Raw genomic sequence first — 24244 nt, forward strand, 5'->3', positions numbered from 1 at the left:
TATATATATATATATATATGCTATATATCAAGTACAATCACGGTAAAACTATTTTTGTTAGTATGTCATAAATTCTATTGTAAGTACGTTTTGAAATCGTGGAAAATCTATCAGGCCAGTCTGTTGCTCAACTACAAATTATTAACAGTAATGATCAGTAATTGACATCCCTTTGGACACTGGTAATTTTCAGAAGACTTATTTATATTTATATTTTATATATGTCAATACATATAAAATAAGAATTTCATTACCGGTTAAATAATATATTCGTAAACTAACCAGTAATTAAATATTTGTTCTCAGTACATTTATAAAAATAAATAGACACATTAAAATTTTGAAGCCAAATAGTTATTTGTACATATTTTACTGTATGTACTGTACATATATGCCACTTAATTTGTCCGTTATGACCCTATATATATACATACGTTACTGTGAAAGACCAAAATTAGAGAATGTCGATATTCTCCGGTGAATGTCGACACACAAAATACATCGGCGAAAGACCGAATATTATGTTATATTATTACATATTCGAACAATCGCTGGTGTATGTTGAATAGCACAGATAAGCTTTGGTGAAGGTCGAAAAGACAAGCCGAGAAGCCGATGTCGACAGAGAGGATTTAGCGACAGTCTGTCGCTAAATCCTTTGTTCTGCCGCGATTGAAATCACGTGGCATTTATTTCTATACTCTGGAATACTGCTGTTTGTCAGTCTCATGCACGTTTTGCTGGTGCGTGCAACTTTTTATTAAATTTATATTTTTTATCCGATACCCTAATTTATATTGAATGGATACTGCAGTGAACCATGAACTTTTTTTTGAAAAGTTACGTGCATTAATTGCAAGAAAACGAGAAGACAATTGTTTTTAATTTTCTGAAGAAAAGTACTCTAAAATACTTTTGAAGTGATTTCTGCTAAAACTAAGTGCAGCACACCTTTGGATTACAGATGATTAAAACGTTTTGATGTTTTAGAAAGTAATGATGAAGAGAAATTAATTGTACCATTAAAACCAAGAGAAACGAATATACAGTATTATGTTTCCATTGATGAATTGTTCAGTATACTATCTGAAACTCACAACAGAACAGGCCATGGAGGAAGAACACGTATGATTAAAGAATTGAAAGTTAAATACAAAATATTACATATGAAGTTGTAATGCTGTATGTCGGAATTAGAATCGTCTGGACGTACGATTCCCGCCTTTTTCTATTTCAAACGAGCAACGGTTGACGTTGGAGAAACGACCGTTGGTTTTAATCTACGATCGCTGATTGACCGCGGATCATCGGACCATAGCCGGACCTACAACAAAGCTAGGAAGCGCTGATTGGTCAATCAATCCTAACTTCAATCCATATAAAAAGGTCGAGTTTTGGCGGGAGGAGGTTGGTCAAACGAACTGGACTAGGTTTTTGTCTCGCTGCTTTATTATCGGACGTCGAAGGAGTTTGCGACTGACTGAATTGCTTCTCAGGGATTGCTTCGCAAGGTGTTTTTCCGACAGACCTGTAAGGATTTTGGTGGACTATTCGAACTTTAGTTTACTTTTGTGTGTTAAAACCTACATTTGTAAATATTTTAACGTTGTAATTGTCATCGTTTGTAATCATCATTAGTTTGTAAACTTTAATTGACGTTATAAAGTTCTTGAAGTTTCATGGTAAACTCGACTCTGTAGTTAAATTTATGCAAACAATGTCAAATGAAGCATAGTGCATGTAAAAAAAATATTGTTGTGAAACTAATAGTCAGTTCGGAGTTAAACTCAAGATGTCAAGTCGATCTGATAGAGCTGCAGTTACAAAGGGGTAGCAAATATAAGTTCATAATGGTGTATCAAGATCATTTAACGAAATTTGTCCATTTCGTTTTAAACACGAAATTTAACTTTTGAAAACTAAAACAGACTGAAGAGGTTCGAAGAAATTCTTCATACTTTTGAAGAAAATTTGAGCAGTGGCCGTAACGAATACCATATTCAAAAGGAAAATATTGAACAGGAGCTGCAACCCACCACATCTTCATATCAAACCCCGACTGAACAACACGAATTTATTTCTATAAAAAGAGCGGCTGCGAAAGACAATCTTCTACTGCAAGCAACAAAATGTTACGAACCTCAAAAAGAAAATTTCCTCCTGCTGAAATTGGTGATACCGTACGAATACAAGTCCCTGATGTCAACCGTGGCCGTACGGATGCTCGAAATTTGTTGGCAATTGTTGTAATAGAAGACTCCGACTTTTATAAATTAGCAAACGAAAAAAGTACCTTCAAGCAGTTTTATACCCGCAATCAGTTCGTAATTTGTAAAAAAAAAATTACTTTCCATAGATGAGATTTCTTCTCAAGAAATGTTGCTGAGAGAAGCAGCTGCAGCTAATTCGAAAAGTGGAGGGCAAGGCTATACACGCTGTGATTGCAAAAAGAAGTGTTTCACGACTCAATTGTGTTGTAAAAGCTGGGGAATCTTCTGCAATTCATTGTCATAACAGGTTAAGTTGTTGCAATAAATAAGATTGTATAACGTTAATTACATAATATATATGTAAGTTTATTATTGGTATTATTTTTCTTCTCTGATTAAGAATGTACTGTTCGTTTTAGATTCAACAGTTTATTTACATGTGCTGTCACTTAAGCTTTCTCCTACTTAGACATAAATCATATATTAAAAAGTTGTATTTTTATTTAACATTCACCATCATTGCATGCAGAATGTCGACATTTGCCGGTGTAAGTGAAAAGTAATGATATTTAGCAAATATTTCGTACATACACGAAACAACTACGTGAATGCAAATGTTGAGATTCACCAGAGAATCTCAACATTTGCCAGATATCGGTCTTTCGCAGTTACATGTATATGGAAAAATGCGTTTATGGTATATATATACATGTTATGGACCAAGTACATAATTTATCAAACTGACCGGTCATTATGAATACTGCTATCACCTAGTTGGGCAAAGTGATAACAATACGTTGAGGAGTGATCATACAACATACGCTAGCCATTCAGCACTCGCATCTGAGTTGCGCGTGCGTATTGCGTTTAGTGCCGAATTTTAAATTTATGCAACCAGTAGTTAATCTTGTTTAACATTTTAATTTTACTGGAGGCCAAGTCGATGCTGCTGCAACATTTGTTGCAAATCTAATACATGCAAATGCTACAAAGATAAAAATTATGTAATTCCAAATGTCATCAAAATCTTAATTGCTCGAATAAATAAACTAAAATACATTTAATTTTTTAAATAATTTATACCAAAAATAAAATTCCAGACGTTTCTTGTAAGTTGATTTTTCGTTAATATTAGTTTAATTGGTAAAATTTTACTTATGTGCACCATCATGGCAGCGGTCGCGACTGTTCGTGCTCTGACAGACTCCTCCCGGAGGGGAGCTGCCAGCAGACCGTCAATTGTTATAATGTCACTAGTTTTTGATTCACAGTAAGTCTTCAACATACTCATCATTAACTAGTATGTATCAATAACTAGTGATGTTAAACAATCGGTAGCCTGCCGGTAGCTCCTCTCCGGGAGGAGTCCATCAGGAGCACGAACAGTCGCGATCGCCGCAATGACGGTGCACATAGGTAAAATTTTACCGTTTAATTAATATACTTAATAGTACTTAGTTTTAACAGATTACATGTTCTTTTTACTTTGAAATAATTCACAAAAAATAAATATTTCTAAATGAAATAAGTGGAGTTTTTTTAATCAAATCAAAATGTCGCACACAAGATTAACTATTGGTCGCATTAATTTAAAATTTGGTACTACACGTAATACGCACGCGCAACTCAGATGCGAGTGCTGATTGGCTAGCGTATGTTGGATGATCACCCCTCAACGTATTGTTATCACTTTGCCCTACTAGGTGATATCAGTATTCATAATGACTGGTCAATTAATCAATATTTATTAGACTTTAGTCATTATTTATAACGACCGGGCATTATGAATAATGCCCTATCAATCACTTGGTCCATGACATACAACAATTTTCTCTTGTCTTGCTTTCCCTACTCTCGACCCCACGACTACGACTGCTTCTAATATGGCATATATGTATTGTTTTAATTAGAAAAAGAAGTAATTGTATTATATTTACTCTTATCATTATGTTTCAGGGAAAATGTGAATACATTGGTAACTACACACAAATGAATAATTTTAAAATACCGACAATAATTTCGTCCGAGCAAGAACTCCCTGAAAATAGCATGGAATTAAAAATGGCACTTTTAAATGATGATGATATAATTGACAGTACTCAATCTGATGTATGTGATGGCATTGAAGATAGAAACACCCGTAATGTAGTAAGAACAACTTGTTTATAAAACGCTTTTTAGTGAATATTTTCGCAGTAGAATAACTAATGTGTGACAGCTTGGATTTCTTAACATCTATAGCTTGCGAATTTCTAATTATAAAACGAATTATTTCAGGAATACAATACACTTTATAAATATATATTATCAATGTATATTAAATTGTGCCAGCCATTAAGGAAAAGCAACAGATATAAGAAATAATATTATTCTAAAAATAAAATCATTGTACGTTGATATTTTGAGAAAACGTGCTAATTACATCCCATATGCACAAATGACTTCCTGTACAAATTTACTGACCTGTTTTCTGTAAGATTCTAGCATATTTTCATTCTGAATCTACGCGACAGCACATTGCCTGTGTAATGCGTTTTTCTGCAACTTGAAAAATCAGAAAGGTTTTGAGTTTTTCAGAACTTTTAAATTTTATAAAAATTCATTTTTTATGAAACATTCGCGTGACGTCACTGAGATGCGACACATCTGACAAAGGGTACAGGATCAAAATTACAAGTTACAGTGTATTTGAATAGAGAAATAGCTTTACTTTATTATTTATTCTTCTACTGTCAGTGTCACTAATAGTTTTTTTTACTGTTCTACATTTATTATTTTTCTTCTGCAATTTTTCATTCAGTTAGTGCATAATAACAAAAGTTCAAAATAGCATTGAAAACTTCCGATCATTATGTGTAATGAACACAAATGTAATTTACAATTCTGTAGAGAAATTACACCTTTCTTTCTTTTATTTCGAAGAACGATTTTAAAATATTTTGTACGTGACATAAGCATGATTTAACGTATAATTTACAGAACTTTTCAAATGATTTCTTTCAGGAAGTTGAAAATGATAAAATACCACATGACAATGAAGCAGTTGAAACAGTAGGAACTTCAGTTTATAAAGCATATATGAATGCCGGAGCCGGTTTTTGCTTGAAGATTTTTATATTTGTTATGCTAGTTATATCTCAATCCATTATAAGTGTCAGTGACTATTGGCTAATCGAATGGTATGCTATTATTTAATTAATGTACGTTTATATAAGTGAACTGATGTTTTCATATAATGTTTAGCGAGAATTTTATACACACAAAGAAAAGTCACTTTTATTTCAGGATGTTAACAAGTTTGTACATTATCAATTAGAAAGTTATAACTTCAATATACAGTAGATCGTCGATTACCCGAATACCGATCAACCGAAACATCGGTTAACCGAAATCGTTCTAGTCGGCGAATTCAAATTTCCACTAGTGCTGTTTAGCGCCGCTTTCCTGTAAGCCTACAAGTTTGGCAATGGCGTTTGGAAAGTCAGTGGAATCATGCTCGACATTCCAAAGGCCATTGCCAAACTTCTAGGCATACATTAATGTCGCGCCAAATGTCCGACGTATACGTTTTCGCGTTGAAAAGTTTGGCCTCAACCTCGCTAATAATATTGAAATATTTTCTCTACTGCTTCATCAAGGTATGGTAGGTTTTATGAACAGTTCCAAAATATATCTGCATTACACGATATTTTGTTCCAATTTCTCGTTTCTCAGGAACAGTTTTCAACATTTGATTTCTCAGAAAATTAAAAAAATATGAATGTCTGGACTACGCTTTCCATTAATTCTATGTAAACTTGATCTACTGCAGAGTCAGTGGATTACATAAGAACTAGGAATGATATTAGCGGGATAGCCCTCTTATACATTTCATAACAAACTTGTATAAATCTATCAATCATTTTATCTATTTATGCGGATTCATTAGGCCTAATGTTCGGATATTTAGTAGAATTAAACATTATTCAAATGTAGCACTTTTATTTAATGCATTTAACTAACTTGCTTCTATTTCAGTGTAAAGAAATATTGAAAAAGTTACAAAATTCAGTTATTTCATGTTTAATTTTAGGATGCAAGATAAAACGCTCTATAGCCAAAGTGTAGATAAACTTGAAAATATTACATACAATACAAGAATGTTCGACAATAGTGAAGGAATAAATTTCTATCAAAGAGAAGTGTTCAACATATATGTTTACTTTGGATGGATATGTGCAGTATTACTAACCTCATTACTTTCTGGATTATTATTATACAAATTCTTTATAGTTGCATCTACCAAGCTTCACAACGATATGTTCCATTGTATTATTCGAACTCCAATATCATTTTTGGATAACAATCCCGTTGGTATGTAAATTATATACGTTTAGTTCATTTGAATAATTTGTGCTATCATTATTCAAATGTGTTCAAACTTTATTATTTCAGGTTATATTGTGCCTAAATTGTAGATACGCAGACTAAAATATTTTTGCACATTTTATATAAAGATATAGGCTTACTTTCGTCATATATTGATGGTGTGCTTTGTATGCATGTAAATCAGATTAACGTGCAATGAAGGCTGAATTTTGACACTACTGATTTAGTTCATACTGAAACACCTTTATAAATAGTTTAGAATTAAATTTATTATAAATAATAATCATATCAAAATAAATGTTTTATACAAGTATTTATACTAATAATATATTAGTAATTAACATTTGAAATTTTTACATTTTCTAGGAAAAATTTTAAACCGCTTTTCGAAAGATGTTAGTACCATGGATGATATCTTACCTATCAGCTGTTACATTTTAATAAGAGTAAGATTAAATTAATTTAAACCGTTTAAATTTATTTTTAAAAAATCATAGAAACACAGTAAACATGCAAGAGGGATGTACTGTACATTGTATAAAATATATAGTATATGTATGTACTGCATATTATATATATATATATACAGGTATCCCTTGGTGAAAGCAGTTAATCAAGTTAACCTCTCGATGCTATCGCGTTATCAACATCGCGTAAATTAAATACAGTGGTATCTCGGTACTAAACTAAATAATCTCGAACCGTTAGAACAAATTTTTGGTTAATAAATAATATTTTTATTTTTATTTTTTATCAGTAAAAATGTTTTCTGTTATCAAAATGAGTAACTAGTATTTAAAAAATGAAAACCATGGAGATCCCTTAGGAATTAAAAAAGGGCAGCCAATGACAAAGGGAAGCATGTTCCCTGAGTGCCCAATGTACCGGTGAGCCTGGTACTATTCAACATATTAATTGCCAATATTAAAGTACTTGTTTCAGCAAATAACAAGTTGATGCATATCGTGTTTGAAAAATTGTGCGAAATTTCTAAATTATTGCGTTTTTTCTTGAACTTCGTTATTGTTATCAGTTTCTTTTTTATCAAACGGCTCAAACATATGCACATTGGTAACAGTTTGATCAGATTGTGGGGAAGATGATCGAGATTCTCTTTTTTGGTTTTCTAAAATCAGACACTCCTCTGGTTCGAAGTGTGGGATCTTGTGCATTTCCGTGCAACAGTTCGTCTGTTTTTGTTCATATGCTTCGTTATCGATTATTTACGAATTTCCGTAAGTTCTTTATTTCCATGCAAAACTGGAAACGTTACCTTAAACCATGTTTTGATCGAAATTGGAATGTTGCGGCTATCACTGCACACGTACAGTACGATTAAACTTACTTTTTATAACTATACGATTATTTTTACATTATTTTTCGTATTAAACTTGATTTTTAACCACCTGAAAGTAAATACAGAAAGAATATTTCACTCCATGCATTGCTTTAAAATAAATTTCAGCGATTTCACGCAAAACCTATTTCAAAATTCTACATTTTGCAAAATTTACTATATATAGAAGAAAAAGTACAACTGACGTTTTAATACCAGTGTGAGAAGCTGGAAATTGAGACGCGAGGTTTAACCTGTTTCTCCGGCGTCAAGTTAGACCCACTCACTGTGTCAGTGGATGGCGTTCTTCGTTCTTGGCTTCTCTTATAGTTGATGCGAGTGGGAGGGGCCGCGAGGTCTCTTAGTGATTTAAATTAAAATTATACAAAAACTTTAGCTTGTATTTTTGGCAATGGAAAAATGACAAACAACCCTGGACATATTTAATAATTTATTTTATGGCATACTGAAATGATATCATATTCATATCATATCTGAATGATTCATACATATTCATTTATTTCAGGGACAATTTCTTTTAGTTGGCATGGCTGTTCTTCAAGTATTTCTCTGTCCTTATCTCTTCATATTGACATCTGTCCTTTCAGTATTATTTTTTGTTCTGTGGACAATCCACAGCCGACTGTTGAAAAGCCTAAAACAGATCGAAGGAAAATGTAAGTATTTGGAATATACACCAGTTTTTCTATTTAACAATGCAATTGTGTCTGATGGACACATTTTTAAATTGATACACATACAATTTCAAAAATGCGTATTTTATTATGAAATTTCTTTGTCTAATTGATGTGCTTTGTTTTATTTTCCAAATTATCCTACTAAATCTTGGAAATTTGTTTTCTCCTTATTTTATTAAGTTTGAGTAAACAATATAACAAACAGATGAAGTGCAGGATTAATCAATAGACAAATAAGGCAGGTATTTTTACTTCAAAAATGCTTGTGCTCTGTAAATCGTTTAACAGAATGTCATACTGACTGTGAAATTAGGAAGGTATTAATTTTTTCTGATTTTTACGAAATTTTAATATAAAACAATAATCATATAAATGATGTCATAAAATATTTTAAAATTTTACTGATGTGTCTTTGGGTTTCTTAAACATAAATATTTTAATAAAAAATTTATGCAACACATTCATGGATTTGGCATTAACGAATGACCTCTAGACAAACCCATATAACTTTTCATATAGTATGAGAGACAAGTTGCATCTAGTCAGATTCTCGGACAGCTTCAATATAATCTTGATTATTAATCGACAAATGTCCTGATAGATCATATAATGAAATTTGCAACTAGCATCTATTCGCACTGTAAACGTGTGAGCATGCAGGAATAAACCAAATGATATATGACACTTCTCCGTGAAAAAGTTTTATGAACATGCGTAATACTTATTCTTGTGTTTGCTTTAGCTTAACCGAGATGAAATTTCTCTTTCTTAACTGTTATTCTGCATAAATGTTGCAGTATTCATTGCTTGTATTTCATGTTACATGCAGTTCTGGTAAGTGGTTTGTTAGTTATAAATAAATTGTCATAAAGTATAAATTATATGTGTATTTTTAAATGATCTTTTCAAATTTATTATAATTTACTTAAAACATTTTTAAAAATTAATAAATCATAATAGTAAAATGCCTGCATCTTATTCAAACATATTGCAAATATATAAATAAAAGAAATTGTTCAATATATTCTTTACTTAAAAATATTTTTTTGTTTTTGGTGATCGTTTTCTGACATTTTTTAAATGTAATAAGTAAATAATTGTTGTATTTAAGAACGTTTTGCATATTTAATTGAATCATATGTAGAATTTTTTTTGACAGTGAGAAGTTCAGTATTTTCCCATCTAAGTATATCTCTTTATGGACTTTCAACAATTAGAGCCTTTAAAGCTGAAAGTAAATTTAAATCCACCTTTAATAAGTATCAGGATAAGCACACTGCAACTTGGTTCATTTATGTGACTTTAACTGTTTGGATTTCCGTATATGGCCACATTATTTGCTACATAAATCTGATTTTTACTGTTATTATTTTCAGTGTTTCGACTAATGCAGGTAGGTGAGTAGACTGTATTTAAATCACTGTAATTTATAGTAACATTTTATTTGTAATTTCAGCTTTAGATGATTCGGGAAGTCAAATTGGACTTGTTATTAATTACGGAATAGTAACATTCCTGTATTTCCAACACCTTATTGGATTTACATCTGAAGTGGAATTTCAGGTATCATATACATAACAAAAATGACAATTATTTAAAATGTTAAACGAAAAGCAAAATTTCTTATCAGACAATGTCAAATTTTCCGAACAAGATCATCTTTTTCCAAGATCGCATGTTGTTATTAGCATAAAGCTCACATTTTCTAATTATTCTTACCAACATATTTTAAGAGAATAAACCCTGATACAGAAATCCGGCTGTTCGTTTTACATACTAAGTATTGTTTAATTAAAATAGTTATTATTCACATATGTAATAATTAGTAAATATTATAATTATATCTAATAACATTATTATAGGTTTCCTACTATAAAATACATTACTTTTCTCAAAATTACCAAAAACACTTCATTTTTTAACCATCCACACTTATGTTTCAACAACATTCAAGACTAAATTCTACTAAACCACTAAATTATCTAGAAAATTAATAAAAACTATCAAACTTTAATTTATTTTAAAAACCGCTAATCATTATTATAACCAAAATTATTGAAATTAGAACAAGTTCATACCATAAAAGATTAAAAAGAAAATTTAATGATATGTGCCAGTTTTTTACATATTTTTGGTTTCCTTAAAACGCAATTTCCCATCGCTCGATTTATTATTAATAAACGTTTATAATACAACATATAATATTTACTTGCTGAAATTATTAATTAACTTATACATTTATCTTAGTTGAAAATATCGATCTATTCTTCTAATATACAATCTTTGTTAATTTTCTTATCTCATCGATAATACAAACAGCGAAATCGATAAGAAAATATGTTCATTTTTCTGCTATTTAATAAAGCATTATATACAGGTTGAGTCTAAAGTCACTTGAGTCCTTTTAATTCAGAAAATTACAGAATATATATCACTTTTGACAATGTAGTTATACAGTAAGACCGCAATATAATTTTATTCCATATTATATGTGGTTATTCTTCTTATAATTGCTACAACATTCTAGCATATCAATAGGAAAATTTTTCACATTTACTGCAGTTGCAACTACAGAATCACTGAACTAATTGTGTATATTTAAACCCTTTATTTAAGTTACCACTGTTTATGCTGGAAATATCCACGGTTGTATTTCACTGAATTATTCCATCACCTGTTCTGGTATTTCAATCACTTTCAGGATACAGTAATACTCAAGGAATAAATCATCTTCCTATAAAAAATTTAATATGTCTTTACTATCAAAAAATTATTTAATATATAATATAAAATAATGTCTGTAATGAGGGATTTCTTTAATTTCCGATTTATAATTACCGAAAATATTCAATATATCACAGAATTTTCATATAGGTCTAATGCAGAATGTAGCAATAGAAAGTAATTACAAAAATTAAGAAAACTATGTTGTCATTATAAGCCAATTATTACGTAAAAACATAGTCTGTGCTTATGTACAGAAAATATGTTTTTTAAATTGTAAAATATAAAATTTGAATGAAAAACTTACTAATTAAACTAGGACAAAGTGCAATAAAATAAATACTTCACACCTTTTATGCAAATCAAACAAAGTAAGAATACAGCTCCTGCTAACAAAAAAGTTTTAGTATACAATTTTATAAATGTTGCAAATTCCATTACACGCAATTAAACAACAATAACTAATTATTTACAGATAAATTTAACAAATGATAAATTAAATTTAACAATTTAATTTTTCAGTGTTTTATACACTGTGTTATTAAATGTATAGTTAATTTTCCAGATGAACTCGGTAGCACGCATACTGAACTACACCAAACTGAAATCAGAAGCATCTTACGAAAGTTTACCCGAAAAACGGCCACCGTCAGATTGGCCGCAGAAGGGAGAAATTCATTTTGATAATGTTTCTTTACAATACTCCAAGGACAAAAATACTGTTTTAAAAAACTTAACATTTCATATTCACTCGGGAGAAAAGGTAAAATACTTGCAAAATTCGAAAAGTATTACTAGTAATTATTAGGTAATATGTTTTTATTCCTTATTTTCAGATAGGAATTGTTGGAAGGACAGGAGCAGGAAAAAGTTCTATAATTGAGTCGTTATTTCGCATGACAGAGCCAACAGGAACAATTACCATCGATAGAGTTGACACTAAAGATATTGGTCTTCGGGATTTACGTAGTAAAATATCCATTATTCCCCAAGTAAATAAATCATTTAGTCAAAAGTAACTCCTAGTCAATAACACTTGTGTTCATTAATTATAAAAATAACTTTTTTTTTCTTTTCGTATATAAAATGTAATTATTTAAATAAGGTAAAATACATCCTTTCATGATATATACTATTTAATGGCTTGAGTGCTAAGCAGTTAACGTCGTGATGAATCACGCTAATTACGTGCGATGCCTAAGAGTACAGCGCATTCACAATTCCTGCAGATTTTTGCACTACAGGGTTGCTCTTGTCCGTTAGATGCCAACACTTTTTTATGTTTGAAAGTTGGCCCGCTATGGCAAATGTAGTATTACGCTCTTCATGAGTTAGAAAATTAGAAAGATATTGATTTTTTCACTTTTTTCATACTTTTAAAAATCAACATTTGAAACAACGGCGCATGATAACTGACTAATGCCATGCAAACGATGGAGAGTTAAATACATACCTTCGTTCTAACTATATTGCATGAAATTTAATATAAAAACTAATTGTAAAATACAAGTGTTTTATACAGCTTATGTGTATTTTTAGGATCCGATGTTATTTACTGGGCCACTTCGAAGAAACCTCGATCCTTTTAATGAATATCCAGAAGAAATGTTATGGAAAGCAATAGAAGAGGTTAGAAATAAATAATTATTACAACTTTTCTTATTTCGTTTTTTAAAATTCTTTTTAATGAATAATAGGTATATTGTATTAATTTATAAAAGTGTTTAAATTTTAGGTGCAATTAAAGCAAGTTATTGCTAAATTACCTGGAGGGTTACATACACATTTAACAGAAGGAGGAAGGAATTTCAGCGTAGGGGAAAGACAGTTAATTTGCCTTGCCAGAACCATTCTACGTCAGAATAAAATTCTTGTTATGGACGAAGCAACATCGAATATAGATAAGAGGTTAGAATACATGATATTCAAAAATTACTGATTTCAAGCATAAATTATTTTTGTTTAATATTTGTGATGTGTAGACAGTTGTTACAACGTTTTCAGAAATTCTTACATATTTCTTCTAACAACATTAAATAAGTTACAAACTAAACCCTATGAAACAATAATAATTCAATTAATAAATAAAAATATAAATACGACTTCTTCACATAGGTAAAAAGCCTTGCTTCTGTCCTTCTTTTCGCCATTACACAATCAGCACTCTGATTTATCACCATTTATTAAATGTAAATAGTGCCGGCCATGTTCCTTTACAATTTTTTTACTTAAATAATTCAATTTTTTTGTATACTTTACTACAATAAAGTACAATAATACAATAATTTGCACATTAAGAATTTATGCAACGATACCGAACTCTTCCTTGAAGCTAAGTATCAATATTTGTCAATCGTATCATAATCGTAGTATTAACTATTTTGAACGTGGAGATTGGTAATGACGTACGCTAGCATATACCAAGACAGAATAAGTGAACGTTTTTGCTATTTATGATTACAAGATTGATATTAAGTCGATATTAAGACAGCACTAATTATTTAAATGTTTAAACTTTAATCTACCGCTCTAAGAATATGGAATGGATACCGGACAAATCACCAGAAATATTTTATGCATGCACAGTCCAGGATATTGTTTGGCCCGCTTCTTATTGTTTGGTCAGTGTGGGTGTGGCCGAAGTTACGAAGAGTTTGGAAAAAAGGTTTCTTGTAGACAAACAAAATATAATATGTAAATATTCAAATTTATAATCGATTTTATGTGTAATACAGAATATTAATGTAAATAAGTGATAGAAAAATGTTGCATCATGTTGTACTGTGTGAAGATAAACTATTGAATATGCTTCTTCCAGTTGAAGTTTTGGTTGTCTGTGGTTGGTGTTCGTGACTTGTTAACTATGGAATAAATTGTCGTTTTCGTGTCTACTTCGTACTTGATTGTGATCTGACTTTTTCTGGCTAGTATGTGCAGTATCATGAAATGTTTGTTATTTGTATAACGTTTGCTTCGTGACTCGTACAATTTAGGCTTCAGCTATCCAGAAAACAAGGAATATGGTAACAGCCTACACATATAGTATGTGATAAAACAAAATAATTATTTGTTCGAACGACTGTATAATGCTCGTTAAAAAAACAACAATAAAAAGATTTATACTACTTCAATGAATACATACTAATTATTTATATGATTTAAATTGAAATGTAAACATTCTTAACCGTAAACATGGGCAAATCTAGGTTTTTTGGGGCCTAGGGCTTATTGAAGTACGATGGAGCCCCATTTTTTGTTAGATTAAGAATCTTTAAATTGAGGTTTACTATTCGTGTTTAATAACATCATAATCAGCGTTGAATTATATTTATTTACGAAATGGTGTTGAATGACAAACTTTATATCTTATGTAAAAAAACGTATGAAATAAAAAAATATTTACATTGATTAATTACTGGCCAATTACGTTACATTGATTGCAATAATACAAATAATACTATAAATTATCATAATTCTTATATTCTTAATATTAATTATGTTTTACTATACGATAATTGCTCATTGTTAATGAAAAAGTATTAAAAATTTATGATAATTCAATTTTTGTGGGCCCTTGACACTTGGGGCCCAGGACTTAAGCTCTATTAGTCCCAATGTAGATTCGGCCCTGACCATACAATACAATTCTTTCACATGGAACATACAAGCCAGAGAATGTAATACATTATTTACAGTATTATTTCAATAAGCAATCCGGAGAATATTGCGTTTTCATAAAAATTCAATTTGATCATATAAACCTAATACGTACGAAAACCTTTTGTATTTAGTTTTTATTCAATCCTGCGCGTTATCTTTTATTATTATATCAACTATAGGATCGACAAAACTCACAAGAACTGCTAACAGTTTTTCATGGAGACAGACAATTTAGAAATTCTTCATCGGTTGTCTGTTTCCATCAAAAACTTTTGTTCTTTTTCTGAAGTCAATTCCGGAGCCCCAAAGCAGCGGTAGACTGATGCTTTAATAATATCTGGCTTCTGGCCAGTGATTCAATTATTGCTGTATTCTTTAAGACAAACGATTACCCCGTGGAAAGTTAATAAAAGCAGTGCATACCAATTACATGTGTTGGAGAAAGGTTTTATTGAACATAAGAGATTGGTCATGTGAAGATTCTTAGGTTTATTTCACATGTTTATCGTCTAAATAGAATCCAGTTTCTTACTTAGTAAACTTTCAAATGCCATGCATTGATTGACAGTTTGTCCAAGTTTTTCCTAGTTTTATCAACCTAATCCATTTAAAACAAACTGATTAATATTTTACAGAAACATCTAAATAATGTATACTATCTTTTCATGTTCTACTTCATACTCAACATATAACAATTACTCAAAGCATAGAATATAGAAACAAGATCAAGAGTTATTTGGTGTAATTAAATAAATAATGTAAATATTATTTTTTTACATTAAGTAACTTCCATTGTTATATGAGTTAGATAATGCCGAAATATATTATGGAAATACAAGTTACATACTGCTTTTGTTTATAAAATGTTTTCAGTAAAGTACTTATTAACAAATTGACATTCGTACGTATGTTTGCATCAAAGTATTCACACAATGAAATTATTGATATTAAATACTTCGAAGTCATTAAACTTAAGCGATAAAATTTTCTATTGAAACTTAAATGAAATGAATAATTCCGATTACAATTTCTAAAACTGAGTTGAAATAATTTATATCTACATTTATACTGTATTTAAAGCTCCTTACATTTTATATTACGAAGTGTTGTTTCTCACACATGATTACATAATTCATTGCAAATTTCCTATCTTCTGCAGATTGTATATAATGTAAATGAACAGTAGTATTTTTCATACCTCACTTCCATAACTGCAACACATACGTAAAGATAGAATGAAATATCGCCATAAGCTCGTAACAATTTAAACTCTAGTAGCTGAGGTAGTTTCATGCTACACCAACAAGCTGGAATTTGTGAATTTGAATGATTTGTTTAAATAGAAGAAAGTGTTTTTTTTTAATCGAAAGTGCTTATGGGAAATTATTCTTTGGCAAATCTCCCAGATGTTAGGTTCTATTAATTCAAACCAATCCAATCAATTTTATATGCTGAATCTTTAATAACAAGTCTACATTATGCAAATGATAAACTGTTCGCCTTTGCATCATACGTTTTAGTAGTGAGATTCTGAAGTATGAGTTTTTATTCGTATTTTATCATTTGTACCGACATAAATATTCAGATTAATAAAGTACTTTTTTCTTTATTTTATGTCCAGCACCGATTCTCGTATACAGAAGATTCTTCGAGAGAAATTCGAATCTTGCACAGTATTGACAATAGCTCACAGATTACACACAATTATCGATTCGGATAGAGTTCTGGTAAGATTCTTCTTTATAACAAAATAATACAAATATGTGCTTTTAATTACACATTTCAAATTTTAGGTTATGGATGCAGGAAGACTGCAAGAATTTGATTCGCCTTATGCATTACTGAAGAATGTGAATGGTACTTTTTATAATTTTATAAAGAAAACAGGAAAAACTTCAATGAATGAGTTATACAAAATTGCCGAAGATAAATATCACGCTAAAGAACGTTTCGAAAGTACAAGATGATAAAATAATGAATCGTCTTCGATAATGATTTTTGTAGATTTGCTATTATGAGTTTCATCATAATACAAGATATGCAGAAATATTTTATTCACAATTCTGTTAGAAATATTTCCTTCAAATGCTATTTTCATATATCATGTAAGACTTTAAATTGTTAGAATCTATATATTCGATATTATTCGTGAGTTATACATGTGTTAAGTTTGCACATGCGAACATTACTCAAATGTAATCAGTAGCTTTTACAGACAATATTTTCAGAAATATTCAGGATAGTTTATTTTTCTGAAAAGAACTGAATATTAAAGTATTAAACAAAAGTAAAAGGCATTATTGGAAGCCACAAAATAAATTTTGTTTAGGCATTTCATCAGTAAAATTTTAATCAAAACAATTCTAATAGCAAATATGTATTTCAGTAAAAATTTGGTTTATGGCAAACGTTTAAATAAAATAAGCTTGTTCTGAACATTCTTGTATCTATTTATCTTTTATTATCTTTTATTTTATTTATCTTCTATGACTAGTATTCATAATATTCGAATAAAATAAGTTATTCCAAATTAAAATATAAAATGATACCAAACATATAAAACGGCATAATTAATTGAGGTGAATACCATAGTTGAGTTTTATTGCCACTGCAAGATTACTATTTTTATTACGAGTTTTGTCGTCTGCAATTTGTGAGGTCATAGCATTCGTCAACATGAGTTTAGTAGCATATAGTCTGTGAGATTACAGCATTATTCATACAAATTTAGTTGCAGGACAGCTGTGAGACACAAATCGCTGCTTTTGCTTGCATTAACGTGATTTTTCTTATCTCATATTGTCGCGTGAAACACAGCATATGAAGAATATAAAAATTAATTTTGTCAATACAAACTGTACTAAGTGCAAAATTGTTGCTTATTACTTAACAGTGTAATTTAGATATCATGATTAATGGCTATTGATAAAATTTTATATTTTTTTAATTTATAAACCTTTATGTGTAGGTATCCGATATAGTTAATTGCCTACTTTTTATAGTGGATGCATTGATTTTCTTAGATTGTTTTATGTGGAACTGTGATGTCAGTGAAGTTTTAGTTTTATCGGCTTTTGTTGTGAAAAGTGCCGAGAAACCCATACTATCATCTAAATCTACCTAAAGATTGTTAAAGAAAACATCTTAAATTTGTGACCTCATGTTGGCTGAGGAGTGGCCTTAAGAAGCGCGAAACTTGCACAAAACACAGGTGCATGTATCAACTGAAATAAACTTAAGATGAAGATTTCCAAGTGTCCGAGTGTCTGCAGTTTATAGTGTTTAGGAGACAACAATAATTACCGACACGGTTTCAAATGCGTTAAAAAATTTTAATATTATATATACGTATGTATTAGGAACTTACTAACCTATGCCTCAGTCATCGTTCAACGTGTTATTAATCAATGTTTTATATAGTAAAAACAAAATACCAGCTAAAAATATTGTATTTATATTGTTAAATAGTATAACGAAAAAAGCCAATTGGAGCCAAGCTTTTTGACGTATCAGGCCTATAACCCTACAGGGCAGAGAGTGTTCTACAGACCCATTAGACCCCCAACTGATATGCGAATGACTTGACCCGTAATTCATGTAATTTCTTTCGTAGTTCAACAACTGTTACATTCTGTAAATTAAGTTTTTTTATGCAGATTAAAACGGCTGCATAGTGGAAACTACGCGGACATTTTAATCTGCATAAAAAAAGTTGCATTTCTTATTGAAGTTAAGTATACATCAAGCTGACACTAGCTCCACCAGTGAAAAGATCTAAATTATGCATGACCCATTGGGGGTTGGCGTACTTGGCGCGGATTTTGCGCAACCAACTGTTTCCATTTCTTTATTACTTATTTGCATAAATCTGATGACTTTACCATCAGATTTTCAGACAATAATTTTCACTAAGTAGATCTAGATATTTTGTATTATTTAAATTTATCATGCTTTATGAAAGAATTATTTAAAATTTTTAGTGTTTATAGAGAAAAGTTCTAGCTTTCGTGGCGTGATTATGTTAAGTTTCTCGCGTTGGCATAACTTTTCGACAAATTTTTTAAACTATACTTACGATCGTTACTATACTATTAGAGTAAACGTTAAATCTACTGTTTGTCCAAGGTATTGGCAGGCCCAAAGTGGAGAAACCCTAACAGATTCATTTAATTCTGACTCGAGATAATTGGTAGTTTACAGTTAAAATCGAGAGTTGAGGCGTTACAATTGAAACTTGAGACAGTTGTCTTAAAATGGCTACCTACAGTAGCGATGACAAGGGAAATGATAAAAAATTTACAATAATTTGAATACTTGCAATCCTTTCAACGTCTATGTCGTGATTTCCTTAAAGGGAAAAGTAATAGTGACAGAAGAAATGATTTGGAACAATTGTATGAAGATGAATTTATTTCTCCATGCTGTATATAAAGGATACAGAAAGATGTTTATTAGATCGATTTAGTAAAATACATCCTCCACATCGTTCAAGAAAAATATTATGACACCTCTAGAACAAATTCTTATAGCTTTGCTTATGCTTTCCTACTAAATCTAGTAATAATTCTTTCTCGAAAGTGCTGAAATTACATCGTGTAGTGTAGCCATGTGTTTCCGCCATTTTCTATACACGTGTTTTCTTGCAACCAATCAAGACGCAGCTCACAAAAGATTTCTTATTTAACCTCAAACGGAGGATTGTTCTAAAACATTAACTCTAGGATTTTGCTACTCTGCAGTCATGCTTTTATCTGAATACGGAAGATGGATAACTCGTAATCTGACTTCGGGATAATTTAAACTGGACTTTGCCAACTTTATGTTTATCTCAGTCCACAGAATACGGCTGTCAGTGTTTCCTTTTTCGTTTTTTTTTCGACGTTCACTTGGACAAACATGCTGGTACAGCAGTAATGTTTACTAAATATCTCTATATATTTTGTATTATGCATTATCAATGGTTTTCATATCCAGTGTATATATTTGAAAATCTTTTAAATACAGTCAAGCCTCCGGTCACGAATAAAAGTTTGTACGCCATATCGCTCCAGTTTCCGTATGAAAATTCGGTTTCAGAACAAACTACTCTGCAAGATTGTGCCACAGATGGTCAACTCCCTTTACTTCCTATGTTCAAGAAAGTCAACGGCCTGATCAATCGTCGACGAGACTACCGATTCAAAAGTTAGTGTTGCCGTGATCGTCTGGCTTCAATAGACGTCACAACACGAACCATCGATGAGGTTGTTATTCAAATTAGATTTTAATTCACTAGGAACGAATTAAATTTGTAAACCGAAGTTTAATTGTATATCTATAATAACAATTATAAATTACATATTTTACGGCATTAACTAAAACTGACTGATGTCGACTGTGTTCAAATTATTCATCTTCAAAGAGAACTTGACGTTGGATTTGCCAATATTATTTTTCCTTCTTAGGTATCGCTGGATGGTAAACTAGCAACATGACGTTATTAGAAGCTGTTTCAAGTCTTGTATCTATTGGATGATTAAACATTACAGATCAAACTGAAGTACAATACCTACTTATCTTCAGAGCTCAAAAGAGGACTCAGTAGCAAGCATTCGTTCTGGTGCTGTAAGTGCACAATCTGTAGCCAGTGAATTATTATAAGAGAGCTATCATATGTATCTTCGGAAGTTAGTACAAGAGTGAAAAGTTTTATCAAATATGTCTTTTTCGTGTTATAGCTAAACACAAAATTCTGATTTGCACTAAGTTTCATGAGTTACGTAAAGTGAGAATTTTAATATTACAGTTTACTCACAAGAATGTTTTGCTTAACATTTTAAAAATTACTTTCGTTATATCTGATAGCATTTTCATGCGTCATAGTCATGCGCATAAACCATGATTTGTTGCCAATAACCAGTTACCTAGCTTAGAAAATAAATATCTAATTATGTTGCTGAATAAAAAGACAAACATTTTGTAAACAAGAAATAAAACAATCTAAGAAAATCAATGCATCCACTATAAAAAGTAGGCAATTAACTATATCGGATACCTACACATAAAGGTTTATAAATTAAAAAAATATAAAATTTTATCAATAGCCATTAATCATGATATCTAAATTACACTGTTAAGTAATAAGCAACAATTTTGCACTTAGTACAGTTTGTATTGACAAAATTAATTTTTATATTCTTCATATGCTGTGTTTCACGCGACAATATGAGATAAGAAAAATCACGTTAATGCAAGCAAAAGCAGCGATTTGTGTCTCACAGCTGTCCTGCAACTAAATTTGTATGAATAATGCTGTAATCTCACAGACTATATGCTACTAAACTCATGTTGACGAATGCTATGACCTCACAAATTGCAGACGACAAAACTCGTAATAAAAATAGTAATCTTGCAGTGGCAATAAAACTCAACTATGGTATTCACCTCAATTAATTATGCCGTTTTATATGTTTGGTATCATTTTATATTTTAATTTGGAATAACTTATTTTATTCGAATATTATGAATACTAGTCATAGAAGATAAATAAAATAAAAGATAATAAAAGATAAATAGATACAAGAATGTTCAGAACAAGCTTATTTTATTTAAACGTTTGCCATAAACCAAATTTTTACTGAAATACATATTTGCTATTAGAATTGTTTTGATTAAAATTTTACTGATGAAATGCCTAAACAAAATTTATTTTGTGGCTTCCAATAATGCCTTTTACTTTTGTTTAATACTTTAATATTCAGTTCTTTTCAGAAAAATAAACTATCCTGAATATTTCTGAAAATATTGTCTGTAAAAGCTACTGATTACATTTGAGTAATGTTCGCATGTGCAAACTTAACACATGTATAACTCACGAATAATATCGAATATATAGATTCTAACAATTTAAAGTCTTACATGATATATGAAAATAGCATTTGAAGGAAATATTTCTAACAGAATTGTGAATAAAATATTTCTGCATATCTTGTATTATGATGAAACTCATAATAGCAAATCTACAAAAATCATTATCGAAGACGATTCATTATTTTATCATCTTGTACTTTCGAAACGTTCTTTAGCGTGATATTTATCTTCGGCAATTTTGTATAACTCATTCATTGAAGTTTTTCCTGTTTTCTTTATAAAATTATAAAAAGTACCATTCACATTCTTCAGTAATGCATAAGGCGAATCAAATTCTTGCAGTCTTCCTGCATCCATAACCTAAAATTTGAAATGTGTAATTAAAAGCACATATTTGTATTATTTTGTTATAAAGAAGAATCTTACCAGAACTCTATCCGAATCGATAATTGTGTGTAATCTGTGAGCTATTGTCAATACTGTGCAAGATTCGAATTTCTCTCGAAGAATCTTCTGTATACGAGAATCGGTGCTGGACATAAAATAAAGAAAAAAGTACTTTATTAATCTGAATATTTATGTCGGTACAAATGATAAAATACGAATAAAAACTCATACTTCAGAATCTCACTACTAAAACGTATGATGCAAAGGCGAACAGTTTATCATTTGCATAATGTAGACTTGTTATTAAAGATTCAGCATATAAAATTGATTGGATTGGTTTGAATTAATAGAACCTAACATCTGGGAGATTTGCCAAAGAATAATTTCCCATAAGCACTTTCGATTAAAAAAAAACACTTTCTTCTATTTAAACAAATCATTCAAATTCACAAATTCCAGCTTGTTGGTGTAGCATGAAACTACCTCAGCTACTAGAGTTTAAATTGTTACGAGCTTATGGCGATATTTCATTCTATCTTTACGTATGTGTTGCAGTTATGGAAGTGAGGTATGAAAAATACTACTGTTCATTTACATTATATACAATCTGCAGAAGATAGGAAATTTGCAATGAATTATGTAATCATGTGTGAGAAACAACACTTCGTAATATAAAATGTAAGGAGCTTTAAATACAGTATAAATGTAGATATAAATTATTTCAACTCAGTTTTAGAAATTGTAATCGGAATTATTCATTTCATTTAAGTTTCAATAGAAAATTTTATCGCTTAAGTTTAATGACTTCGAAGTATTTAATATCAATAATTTCATTGTGTGAATACTTTGATGCAAACATACGTACGAATGTCAATTTGTTAATAAGTACTTTACTGAAAACATTTTATAAACAAAAGCAGTATGTAACTTGTATTTCCATAATATATTTCGGCATTATCTAACTCATATAACAATGGAAGTTACTTAATGTAAAAAAATAATATTTACATTATTTATTTAATTACACCAAATAACTCTTGATCTTGTTTCTATATTCTATGCTTTGAGTAATTGTTATATGTTGAGTATGAAGTAGAACATGAAAAGATAGTATACATTATTTAGATGTTTCTGTAAAATATTAATCAGTTTGTTTTAAATGGATTAGGTTGATAAAACTAGGAAAAACTTGGACAAACTGTCAATCAATGCATGGCATTTGAAAGTTTACTAAGTAAGAAACTGGATTCTATTTAGACGATAAACATGTGAAATAAACCTAAGAATCTTCACATGACCAATCTCTTATGTTCAATAAAACCTTTCTCCAACACATGTAATTGGTATGCACTGCTTTTATTAACTTTCCACGGGGTAATCGTTTGTCTTAAAGAATACAGCAATAATTGAATCACTGGCCAGAAGCCAGATATTATTAAAGCATCAGTCTACCGCTGCTTTGGGGCTCCGGAATTGACTTCAGAAAAAGAACAAAAGTTTTTGATGGAAACAGACAACCGATGAAGAATTTCTAAATTGTCTGTCTCCATGAAAAACTGTTAGCAGTTCTTGTGAGTTTTGTCGATCCTATAGTTGATATAATAATAAAAGATAACGCGCAGGATTGAATAAAAACTAAATACAAAAGGTTTTCGTACGTATTAGGTTTATATGATCAAATTGAATTTTTATGAAAACGCAATATTCTCCGGATTGCTTATTGAAATAATACTGTAAATAATGTATTACATTCTCTGGCTTGTATGTTCCATGTGAAAGAATTGTATTGTATGGTCAGGGCCGAATCTACATTGGGACTAATAGAGCTTAAGTCCTGGGCCCCAAGTGTCAAGGGCCCACAAAAATTGAATTATCATAAATTTTTAATACTTTTTCATTAACAATGAGCAATTATCGTATAGTAAAACATAATTAATATTAAGAATATAAGAATTATGATAATTTATAGTATTATTTGTATTATTGCAATCAATGTAACGTAATTGGCCAGT

At 30.3% G+C, this 24244-nt stretch overlaps 2 pseudogenes; one reads left to right on the forward strand and one right to left on the reverse strand.

The window, feature by feature from the left end:
* LOC136977331 (ATP-binding cassette sub-family C member 4-like) overlaps positions 1-17177 on the forward strand; it is a 49099-nt pseudogene extending 31922 nt beyond the window's left edge.
* Positions 17178-21911: 4734 nt separating this feature from the next.
* Positions 21912-24244, reverse strand: part of LOC136977332 (ATP-binding cassette sub-family C member 4-like) — a 54734-nt pseudogene continuing 52401 nt past the window's right edge.

This window comes from Centruroides vittatus, unplaced genomic scaffold (genome assembly GCF_030686945.1).
Source record: "Centruroides vittatus isolate TY-2023 unplaced genomic scaffold, ASM3068694v2 contig_453, whole genome shotgun sequence".
NCBI lineage: Eukaryota > Metazoa > Arthropoda > Arachnida > Scorpiones > Buthidae > Centruroides > Centruroides vittatus.